This window comes from Salvelinus alpinus, chromosome 1 (genome assembly GCF_045679555.1).
Source record: "Salvelinus alpinus chromosome 1, SLU_Salpinus.1, whole genome shotgun sequence".
In the NCBI taxonomy this organism is placed as follows: domain Eukaryota; kingdom Metazoa; phylum Chordata; class Actinopteri; order Salmoniformes; family Salmonidae; genus Salvelinus; species Salvelinus alpinus.
Genome location: NC_092086.1, coordinates 102,228,725 through 102,235,525, shown reverse-complemented (window position 1 = coordinate 102,235,525; position 6,801 = coordinate 102,228,725).

Sequence of the window (6,801 nt, the reverse complement as noted above, 5' to 3'; positions counted from 1 at the left end):
TCGACCGGTTTTCCAAGGCTGCCCAATTCATTTCTCTCCCCAAACTACCCTCGGCCAAGGAGACGGCCCAGATCATGGTGTAGCACGTCTTCCAGATCCATGGACTGCCCGTGGACATGGTCTCTGTCCGGGGTCCTCAGTTCTCGTCCCAGTTCTGGAAGGCATTCTGCATCTTCATTGGGTTGTCGGCCAGCCTGTCCTCTGGGTTCCACCCCTAGTCCAATGGCCAGTTGGAGCGAGCCAACCTTGTGACAACTCTGCGCTGCCTTGTTTCTGCCAACCTCACCACCTGGAGCCAGCAGCTTGTGTGGGTGGAATACGCACCCAACACCCTTCCATGCTCTGCCACGGGCCTATCTCCATTTCAGTGTTCCCTGGGGTATCAGCCCCCGCTCTTCCCCGAGCAGGAGGAAGAGGTCGGCGTACCTTCTGCCCAGATGTTTGACCGCCGCTGTTGTCGTACCTGGAGAAGAGCCCGGTCGGGCCTCCTCAAGACCGCCTCCAGGTATCGACGACAAGCGGATTGCCATTGGACCCCGGCTCCCCGCTATAGTCTCGGGCAGAAGGTATGGGTATGCACACGGGATCTACCCCTCCGGGTGGATTCTCGCAAACTATCCCCCCAGTTTTTTGGCCCGTTTCCCATCTCTAAAATTATTAGTCCCTCTGCTGTTCATCTTCTGTTTCCCCGTACCCTTTGTATTCATCCTACATTCCATGTGTCTAAAATTAAGCCTGTGTCTCACATCCTTTGTCTTCTATTTCCAGGCCCACCCCGCCATCCAGTGTACACGGTGAGACTCCTCCTGAGGGTTCGACCACAAGGCAAGGGTTTCCAGTACCTGGTTGACTGGGAGGGTTATGGCCCGGAGGAGAGGTGCTAGGTTCCCGCTAGACACCTGGACCCAGCCCTCATCGCCGACTGTACCCACCCGCCTGACCACTCTGCCTGCTCCTGACCCTGCATGCCGTCCTGTACCTTTGCCCCACCTCTGGATTACCGACCTCTGCCTGACCTGACCCTGAGCCTGCCTTCCGTCCTGTATCTTTGCCCCTGTTGCTGTAATAAACATTGTTATTTCGACACAGTCTGCATCTGGGTCTTACCTTGATTCCTAATACTGTCTGTGATTTACTTAGAGTTCACGGCACACTTAACCAGCATAGCTACCACAGCATTCTGCAGCTATACGCCATCCCATCTGGTTTGTGCTTAGTGGGCCTATCATTTGTTTTTCAACAGGACAATGACCCAAAACACACATCCAGGCTGTGTAAGGGCTGGATGTGATGGAGTGCTGCATCAGATGACCTGGCCTCCACAATCACCCGATCTCAACCCAATTGAGATGGTTTGGGATGAGTTGGACCGCAGAGTGAAGGAAAATCAGCCAACACTTGCTCAGCATATGTGGGAACTCCTTCAAGACTGTTGGAAAAGCATTACTCGTGAAGCTGGTTGAGAGAATGCCAAGAGTTTGCAAAGCTGTCTTCAAGGCAAAGGGTGGCTACTTTGAAGAATCTCAAATATAAATATATTTTGATTTGTTTAACACATTTTTGGTTACTACAATGTTTCATGTGTTATTTCATAGTTTTGATGTCTTCACTATTATTCTACAATGTAGAAAATAGTAAAAATAATGAAAAGCCCTTGAATGAGTAGGCGTGTCCAAACTTTTGACTGGTTCTGTAGGTCAAGGTAAAATTGTAGGTACCTGAAGACCAATAGTAAATAAGAATGAATTCCAATAGCTTTAATTTTCTGTGAATTTCCTGAGTATCCGGAAGTATTTAATTCAAAGGGACTTTTAGTGTAGTGTGAAGGGAAAGTGTCAGGCGGACTGGCAGTGTTGCATTGCGGTACCAGTTGAAAAATGGATGGAAGACCTTGAATGTTTCAGAGCAGAGAAGAAGAGAGAGAGAGAGGTGACAGGTGGTATGTGTGAGTGTGTGTGTGTGTGTGTGTGTGTGTGTGTGTGTGTGTCTAGTACGATGACATTCTGTGACTGAACACTCAGACCAGTGTGACAGCAGTGTCGGAATGGAATGACATGTGTCCTGCTGTCACCGTGGCTCCCAGCGCCAACCATACATGCAGCAAGAGAAAGCTTCAGCTCGCAGGGAGCTGCAATGCATCTCAGCCATCATGGCAACAAGGGAGAGGAACTGCATGCGGCTGTAATTGGATGTGTGTGTGTGGCCCTTTCCTGTTCTGAGTGTTTGACGTCATTATACCCCCCCTCCAGTCCCCATCACATCACACCCCAGGAGAGGCCGCCCAGGCAGGCACACAACACTGGCTGGGATCCCTACCTCCACATCCTCCCAAAGACACACTACTCCAAAGTCAACCTTCATTTTCCTCTCTCTCACACTCCTTGTGTGATCCCTCTCTCAATGCCATGATAAACATCCAGCACTTTGCATGCCGGGTAGGATATGAGTCACTGGTTGAAGCCATGGGAATAGATCCCACTCCGTTGCTCTCCTCTCTAATCTCTCCTCTCCTCTCCTCTGCTCTCCTGTCCTCTCCTCTCTCCTCTGCTCTGCTGTCCTCTCCTCTCTCCCCTGCTCTGCTCTCCTCTCCTCTCCTTTCCTCTCCTCTGCTCTCTCCTCTCCTCTGCTCTGCTCTCCTGTCCTCTCCTCTGCTCTCTCCTCTCCTCTGCTCTCCTGTCCTCTCCTGTCCTCTCCTCTCCTCTCCTCTACTGTCCTCTCCTCTGCTCTCCTGTCCTCTCTCCTCTCCTCTCCTCTCCTCTCCTCTCTCCTCTCCTCTCCTCTCCTCTGCTCTTCTGTCCTCTCCTCTCCTCTGCTCTCCTGTCCTCTCTCCTCTGCTCTCCTGTCCTCTCCTCTCCTCTCTCCTCTCCTCTGCTCTCCTGTCCTCTCCTCTCCTCTCTCCTCTGCTCTGCTCTCAGGGTATATGCATGTCTCCCTCCCTAACTCCACCAGTATGTTTGTCTGCCTCAGTTCCACCGCTATCTCTCCTTCTCTCCCTCGCTTTACCCTGCACTCTAAATCTTTTCTCCATAAACCCTTTTAATCCAGTATTTAAACTGAGAATGGTGTGTTTTTATGAACGCGTATGTGGTGTTTTGGTTTCTGTGTTTAGGTATGTCTCTATAGGACAGAAATAGAGATGGGTGGGCAGGTTGCATGTGTGCCCTGTGGACAGGTTGCATACAGATGTAATTTGATCACCCTGTCGCAAGAAAACTTTCCTTTAATGCAGGAAATGTAAAACTACTAGTGTGTTTGATGTTTAAAAAGGCTTCTGAAGTTTGTAACTTCTGCTTAGAAATTTCAGACTTCCTTTTCCCTTATAGAAAATATAGAAACCAATACAAAAATCGATGTCGATGTCCACAGTCCCACATAAATCTAATTAGCATAATAAACATTTCCCATTTCCCATAAATTTCCCATTTAAGCTTGAGATATGTTTTTTTCATGGGCTGCGTCTCAATCCACCTCATCCACCAAAATGTAAATTTCCTGTTGTTGCAGGATTATTGTCCTGTTGTATGTGTACTGTATGTTTTTGTCACACCGCGTGCTATTTGTCACAGGCTTTAGATTAGATTGAAACGCCAGACAGCCTGACTTCTCCTAGGATTTCTGCACTGGGCTGAGGGAGCAGGGAGTTGACTCTATGTTTGGATCGAGAACCATTCAAAAAAGCCAGACGGTCAATTAATCTAATCTTCCTCAAGTGGAAACACCCCAGGGTTTTGTTTGGGTCATAGAGGGGTTGCCCTCTCATCATGGCCGAATATGTACACTGCTCAAAAAAATAAAGGGAACACTTAAACAACACAATGTAACTCCAAGTCAATCACACTTCTGTGAAATCAAACTGTCCACTTAGGAAGCAACACTGATTGACAATAAATTTCACATGCTGTTGTGCAAATGGAATAGACAAAAGGTGGAAATTATAGGCAATTAGCCAGACACCCCCAATAAAGGAGTGATTCTGCAGGTGGTGACCACAGACCACTTCTCAGTTCCTATGCTTCCTGGCTGATGTTTTGGTCACTTTTGAATGCTGGCGGTGCTCTCACTCTAGTGGTAGCACGAGACGGAGTCTACAACCCACACAAGTGGCTCAGGTAGTGCAGCTCATCCAGGATGGCACATCAATGCGAGCTGTGGCAAGAAGGTTTGCTGTGTCTGTCAGCGTAGTGTCCAGAGCATGGAGGCGCTACCAGGAGACAGGCCAGTACATCAGGAGACGTGGAGGAGGCTGTAGGAGGGCAACAACCCAGCAGCAGGACCGCTACCTCCGCCTTTGAGCAGGAGGAGCACTGCCAGAACCCTGCAAAATGACCTCCAGCAGGCCACAAATGTGCATGTGTCAGCATATGGTCTCACAAGGGCTCTGAGGATCTCATCTCGGTACCTGATGGCAGTCAGGCTAACTCTGGCGAGCACATGGAGGGCTGTGCGGCCCCACAAAGAAATGCCACCCCACACCATGAATGACCCACCGCCAAACCGGTCATGCTGGAGGATGTTGCAGGCAGCAGAACGTTCTCCACGGCGTCTCCAGACTCTGTCACGTCTGTCACATGTGCTCATGTGCTCAGTGTGAACCTGCTTTCATCTGTGAAGAGCACAGGGCGCCAGTGGCGAATTTGCCAATCTTGGTGTTCTCTGGCAAATGCCAAACGTCCTGCACGGTGTTGGGCTGTAAGCACAACCCCCATCTGTGGACGTCAGGCCCTCATACCACCCTCATGGAGTCTGTTTCTGACCGTTTGAGCAGACACATTCACATTTGTGGCCTGCTGGAGGTCATTTTGCAGGGCTCTGGCAGTGCTCCTCCTGCTCAAAGGCGGAGGTAGCGGTCCTGCTGCTGGGTTGTTGCCCTCCTACGGCCTCCTCCACATCTCCTGATGTACTGGCCTGTCTCCTGGTAGCGCCTCCATGCTCTGGACACTACGCTGACAGACACAGCAAACCTTCTTGCCACAGCTCGCATTGATGTGCCATCCTGGATGAGCTGCACTACCTGAGCCACTTGTGTGGGTTGTAGACTCCGTCTCGTGCTACCACTAGAGTGAGAGCACCGCCAGCATTCAAAAGTGACCAAAACATCAGCCAGGAAGCATAGGAACTGAGAAGTGGTCTGTGGTCACCACCTGCAGAATCACTCCTTTATTGAGGGTGTCTTGCTAATTGCCTATAATTTCCACCTTTTGTCTATTCCATTTGCACAACAGCATGTGAAATTTATTGTCAATCAGTGTTGCTTCCTAAGTGGACAGTTTGATTTCACAGAAGTGTGATTGACTTGGAGTTACATTGTGTTGTTTAAGTGTTCCCTTTATTTTTTTGAGCAGTGTATTAGCCAGGATTTTTGATTAACATTATTCCCTACATCAGGTTATGGGAAAGGAGGATACCTAGTCAATTGCACAACTGAATGCATTCAACTGAAATGTGTCCTCCACATTTAACCCAACCCCTCTGAATCAGAGAGGTGCAGGGGGCTGCCGTAATCGACACCAATGTTATCAGTGCCCAGGGAGCAGTTGCTGTTGGGGGTTAACTGCCTTGGTCAAGGGTAGAACAGCAGATATTTCCACTTTGCCGGCTCAGGGATTAAAACTAGCAACCTTTTGGTTACTGTCCCAATGCTCTTAACATCTAGGCTACCTGCGGCTATGAGATACATATGGTGTACCATAAGGAAGTAGATTCCAATGAAACCCAACATTTGGGAATATTGTACACATCTAGTGTATGACCTTTAACGTCAATACACTACAGGAGCAGCAGTGGTGTAAAGTACTTAAGTAAAAATACTTGAAAGTACTACTTAAGTAGTTTTTTGGGGTATCTGTACTTTTCTTTACTATTTATATTTTGACTACTTTTACTTCACTACATTCCTAAATATATTTTTTACTCCATACATTTTCCCTGACTCCCAAAAGTAATCGTTACATTTTGAATGCTTAGCAGGACAGGAAAAGGGTCCAATTCACACATCCCTGGTCATCCCTACTGCCTCTGATCTGGTGGTGTCACGATCGTCGTAATGATGAGACCAAGGTGCAGCATGGTGAGCGTACATTTCTTTTTATTTAAAATGTCGCCAACAAAACAAGAAATGCCAAAAACCGACCGTGAAGCTGACTAGGGATATACAGGCCACTAACGCAGACAACTACCCACAACTAAGGTGGAAAAACAGGCTGCCTAAGTATGATTCCCAATCAGAGACAACGATAGACAGCTGTCCCTGATTGAGAACCATACCCTGCCAAAACATAGAAACAGAAAACATAGAAATAAAGAAACTAGAATGCCCACCCTAGTCACACCCTGGCCTAACCAAAATAGAGAATAAAAGTCTCTCTATGGCCAGGGCGTGACAGGTGGACTCACTAAACACACATGCTTTGTTTGTAAATTATGTCTGAGTGTTTGGTGTGCCCCTGGCTTTCCGTAAATTAAAAAAAACGTAACATGGGCCATCTGGTTTGCTTAATATAAGGAATTTTAAATGATTTGTACTTTTACTTTTACTACTTAAGTATATTTTAGCAATTACATTAACTTTTGATACTTAAGTATATTTAAAACCAAATACTTTTAGACTTTTACTCAAGTATTATTTTACTGGGTGACTTTCACTTTTACTTGAGTCATTTCATATTAAGGTATCTTTACTTTTACTCAAGTATGACAACTGGGCACTTTTTCCACCACTGCAGAGCAGCAAAATGCTGTGTGTTTTTGGAAAGTCTGTGAGTTAATCAATGACAGTTAGTGTGTCAATAACCCCAACCCGTC